Here is a 6,000-nt window from a genome sequence, read left to right on the forward strand (position 1 = left end):
GCACATAAGATTAGTTGCTTATGTGCAGAACGATTGTACCGCACGTAATTGTGTGCATTAGTTAGTAACTTGACCCAGTACCATTTGCGTACGCTAGAGGGGTCATAAACGCTATTTGTACATTCTAACGTGATTTGTGTAATTTTTTTTATTTTAAGGGAAGTTCGCTAGTCACTTGGGAACTATCCAACAACCAATAGTTACTGGAAAGGGTTAAGTGCTCTTCGGATCACACCCACATGTTCCAGTAAATAGAGGTTCAGGTCGCAGGTGCCCTAGGTCGAGTACGCCAGCGCTAGAGCAGTGTGTGGGCGTATTGGTCGACGTGGGCGAGTGAGTGGAGTACTCGGTAAACTGCCACCGCCGGCCTACCCCGGACATCTTGGTTTTTGTAAGGGTTCGCTGAAGACCCTGATTTGAAGGTCAGAGGTAGTGAAAGCAACACCTGCAAAGATGGGGGCCAGTTGTTCAGGTAGGGGGCGATCAACCTCGGTTCGGGTTGATTTAGTAAACCGACCAATCGGGTCGGCAAGGTATGTAATGTGTGAGAAATACGGTTCACACACAGAGTTTTGTGCGATGAATGGGAAAGAATGACTGTGCACGATGGGGAAAAGTTCCCACGGGTAGGCAGTTTTAGTCCCGAGGTGTTACAGAATCTAAGGAGAAGGATATGTCTCATTAAATCTGCAAAGAGACGGATCAAACATTATGATTATTTACAGTTATGGCAACAGGAAGGTGAAATACAAAGAGGATTGGCTCAAGCGGGTGGATCTAACCCTATCAGAAAACTGATAGCCACCGCGCCACCACCACCATACATAACGGGAGAGAAGGTGGTTGCAGAGAATGGCACACTGGTGAATGATAAACATGCACTTAGTAACTGTATAAATGTTAAACCTAATGTAACCAAGATTGTTGATGCTAATGTTAACCCGTGCAAGCTGTACCCTGTTTTAAACTTTCCCCAGGATTGTGACCAAGAGGATGAACCAACAACAATATCGACACTCTCTCTAGCAGCCACCATAGCAGAAACAACAGTGGGCACGGCCGAACCCGTAAGATTAGTATCAAAGGCCCCTAGTGGAGGGACAGGTGAGATCGTATCAACTGGTAAGTACGGCACCATACAATATACTGAAACCATTTCACCACATGCTGTAGAATCTACTCAGAATGATGTTATTGGACTTAATCCCGTTAGGGTAATTGCAGTGCCAAATGGGAAAACTGACACTTCAGGAGTCACTCCTCTCAGACACATTGCCATGCACTGCCCCTTTTCCCGAATGGAATTAAGATCAATGGTGTCTGAATTCCCTGATCCTAGGGAAGATCTAGTTGCAAGCCAGGAAAACATTAGAGAGCTAGGAAATACTGTGGAGCCCAATAACAAAGACTGGCAGATATTGCTGAGGGCATGTTTACCCTCCAATGTCGACTCAGCGAAATTTTTAGCTGACTGTAAATTAGAAGAGGATGTACCCCTTACGGATGTGTACAACCAAGATAATGTAAAGAGAATAAATTTACAGTTAAGAGTATTTTCCAGCTGTTGTCAAATGGAACAAAATTTTCTCCATCAAACAGAAAGAGGGAGAAACAGCAGCTGATTATTTTCATCGGGCACTACAGGATATGGCTAAGTATATAGGCATAGAAGACATTAAGACAAATGTGAATCATAGAGAAGTAGCAGTATCTGTGTTAATGGATGGTTTAAAGGAAGTATTGAGGACGAGGGTACAGACCACCCAACCATGTTGGCGAGGTCTGTCGGTGGCTACTTTGAGAGAGGCCGCTGTTGATCATGATCGGAATATCACCAAACACAGGGAGTCGCAGAGTGATAAGTTAATGGCCGTAAGTATACAGGCCCTGACCACCAGGCAACCTCTGTATAAATCTCCGACCCCTGTGGGTAAGTCAAAAGTGGTAACTTGTTATTACTGTCATAGAGATGGACACTATGCACAAGACTGTAGATCAAAGAATGCACAAAAATCATATCAACCCCCTAGACAACGACATGACACACGAAATTGGGATCAAGGACCGCAGAGACGGAGTTATGAGCCACACGCAGGGGAAACAAAAAGGTATCCCCCAAAAAGAGACTGGCAAGTCACTGATAGATCCCATTTACCCCCCTCACAGGTAATAGCTGCCAGCGCAATGCAGGGAGGACACCACGCACCATAGGGGCGAGGCCAGACCTGTAATCTGCAGCCAGTGAAATTAATTGCGAACCTTGGAAGTGAACCCGAGGTCACAATTGATGTAGCTGGTAAATCTCTAAATTTCCTTGTAGATACGGGGGCGGCCAAGTCAGTGATAAATTCGACCGTGGGCATGAGAACCACTGGTAAAACAATTCCAGCCATGGGAGTAACAGGAGTAGTACAGCACTACCCTTTAAGCAAACCTGCAGAGATTACGATAGGGCCTTTGCATACCAAGCATTCTTTCCTGCTGGCTGCATCGGCTCCGACTAATCTCTTAGGGAGAGATTTACTGTGCAAAATGGTATGCGTCATATACTGTACTCCTGAAGGTGTGTTCTTGGATATACCCGAAAACCACGCTCAGGAAGCGCAGGATATGCTTGACTCCCCAACAAGATTAATGTCACACACTGTTGTTGTAAATAGGTGTCTGTCCAAGGTAGAGGAAATGATTTCCCAGATACCGGAATCACTTTGGATCAAGGATGGATAAGACACTGGATTGATGGCAAACGTAGCCCCAGTAGTTGTGCAAGTAAAAGATGGTAGGATAGCTCCAAAAATCCCACAATATCCCCTGAAGCCAGAGGTGGAGTTAGGAGTTTTCCCTGTAATAGAGCGCTTGCTACAACAGGGCATTCTGGTAAGGACGTCCAGCACTGCAAATAGCCCCATCTTCCCTGTTAAAAAAGAGTGGGGGGAGGGGTTACCGATTAGTGCAGGATCTAAGAGAGATCAACAAAATAGTTGAGAGTCAATTCCCCGTAGTGCCAAATCCAGCTGTTATCCTAATGCAAATCCCTCCCACTGCCAAATTTTTCACTGTGATTGACCTCTGCTCCACTTTCTTCTCGGTACCTCTGCACCCTGACAGTCAATACTTATTTGCATTTACATACAGAGGAGTTCAATATACATGGACTCGCTTACCACAAGGTTTCATAGACACTCCAAGTATCTTCTCACAAGCTTTGCATGATTGTTTACAGTCTTTCCAACCAGAGAGTGGATCAGTATTGATCCAGTACGTGAATGATTTACTACTGTGTTCAGATTCACTGGAAGCGTCCCTGAGAGATACGAAACAGCTCCTGTTTCATCTTTCAGACACAGGACACAAGGTTTCCAAAGACAAGTTACAATTATGCCAGACCCGTGTGAAGTATTTGGGACACTGTCTAACACAAGGACTGAGACACCTTACCGCTGATAGAATTCAAGCAATTCGTGACATGACCCTGCCACAAACCCAGCAACAGATTAGAACGTTTTTAGGAATGTGTGGGTATTGCCGTAACTGGATCCCAGGTTTTTCCATACTGGCCTTACCCTTGCAGGAGATGGTCTCATCAAGTAAACCTGATCGGATTTCGCACACAGACGAATCTGAGATGGCATTTGAGAGACTTAAACAGTGCCTAACGCAGGCACCAGCATTAGGTATGCCAGACTATGGGAAACCCTTTGAGCTGTACGGAACAGAGAGTGCTGGGTGCGCAGCAGGTGTCTTAACCCAGAAGCATGGTGATGCCAGCAGGCCGGTAGCCTACTATAGCGCTCAGCTAGATACGGTAGCGCGATCCCTCCCCACATGCTTGCGAAGTGTTGCAGCAATAGCATTGCTAGTCACAAAAAGCGAAGATGTAGTGCTAGGACACAACCTCACAATTCATACACCACATGCAGTGTCAGCCTTACTAAATTCTGCCCAAACCAGACACGTCTCATCAGCGCAGTTTACAAGATGAGAATTGGCATTGATGGCCCCCGTAAACATCACCATAAGGAGATGCAGCGCATTAAATCCTGCAACGTATCTCCCAGGTGTGCCTGGACAGGCACAAAGGGTGGAGGATGAGAGTGATGGTGAAGGAGGATTTAATACAGGGGATGACATGCATGATTGTATGGAATATTTGACCCAAAATTTCACGGCAAGGCCTGACATCAGTGACAACGCACTGGAAGATGTAGATTTTACTTTCTACACTGACGGTAGTTGTCACAGACAGACGGACTCGGGAGACTTGTGTACTGGATACGCAGTCGTAGATGACCAAGGTACCATAGAAGCAGAACCGCTAGGCCCACCTCACTCAGCACAAGTTGCTGAACTGGTTGCCCTAACCAGAGCATGTGAATTGGCTAAGGGCAAGTCAGCCAATATTTACACAGATTCTAGGTACGCCTTCGGAGTAGTCCATGATTTCGGAGCCCTATGGCGCCTCAGAAATTTCATGACGGCAGCTGGCACACCCGTAGCGCATGCAGCCCATATCAAAAGACTTCTAACAGCGATACAGGAACCCGACAGAGTGGCTGTTATCAAGTGTAAAGCTCACACGTATAGCCAAGACCCGGTATCACTTGGTAACAGCCGAGCAGACGAAGCTGCTAAATCAGCAGCTGGTAACCCCATACAAACAGATAGTACACGAATGATGGTGTTTAATACCGTAAACACACAGAAATTGTGTGAAATGCAAAATTTGTGTTCCCCGCAGGAAAAGGCAGTTTGGAGGTCAAAAGGATATGGCCAGGAGTCCACAGGACTCTGGACAGATGGACAGGGTAAACCAGTAGCACCCAGAGCATACCTTCCAAGTCTAGCGGAAGCAGCACATGGGCTGACTCATCTAGGCAAAGAAGGGATGTGTAAGCTAGTAAGAGCTTATTGGTGCGCCCCAGGATTTTCTTCCCACGCGGGTAAAAGAGCGATGACATGTCTCACCTGCTTGAGGAAGAATATCGGAAAGGCAATACCGACAGAGCCATCCCATATCCCTCCGACAGATGGTCCTTTCCAGGTAATACAGATTGATTTCATACAATTGCCACCTTGTAGAAATTTAAAGTATGTTTTGGTCTGTATTGATGTGTTCTCAAATTGGGTTGAAGCATTTCCCGCGGCCACAAATACCGCTGTATTTACTGCAAAGAAAATTGTGCAGGAATTTGTGTGTAGGTACGGTATCCCTAGAATAATTGAAAGTGATAGGGGTACCCATTTCACAGGTGAAGTCTTTCAAACAATGTGTAACTTGATGGGAATTAATAGTAAGCTGCATACTCCGTACCGCCCCCAGGCGAGCGCGAAGGTGGAAAGAGTAAACAGCACTATTAAAAATAAATTGAGCAAGGTAATGACTGAAACAGTACTGTTATGGCCGGAAGCTTTGCCAATTGTATTATACAGCATCAGAACCACCCCCAGGTCCCCTCTTAATCTGTCTCCCTTTGAAATTCTGTTTGGTCGACAACCCCATGTTATGATTAACCCCCAGGATGATTTGAAATGTAACAATGAAGTAACCGTAAAGTACTTGGTTAAGATGAGTAAGCAATTGAGGAATCAGAATGATAATCTAAAGTTGGTGATTCCTGATTTGCCAGACAGTAATTGTCATGACATTGAACCTGGGGATTATGTAATGATACGGAATTTTCTACGCTCAGGTTGCCTTATTGACAGATGGGAAGGACCATATCAAGTCTTATTGACCAGCACAACTGCTTTGAAGGTTGCCGAGAGAGAGACTTGGGTCCATTCGTCTCATTGTAAAAAGGTCACTGACCCAGAAAGGTCCCGTGATAAAGAACAGACGGTAGAGGTTGTATCACTAGAGTGTCTGTTCAGGGAGGATTGAGACGACACCTGAGCGCTGAGAATAACAAGACCGGAAGCTTGTCGAGCCAGATTTCTTTTTCCCATTTGTTATTTTCTCCAGTTCCCACATCCCTCCTATTTCCTTTCCCCCTTCTTATT

This window comes from Pseudophryne corroboree, chromosome 8, assembly GCF_028390025.1.
Source record: "Pseudophryne corroboree isolate aPseCor3 chromosome 8, aPseCor3.hap2, whole genome shotgun sequence".
Taxonomy (NCBI): Eukaryota; Metazoa; Chordata; class Amphibia; order Anura; family Myobatrachidae; genus Pseudophryne; species Pseudophryne corroboree.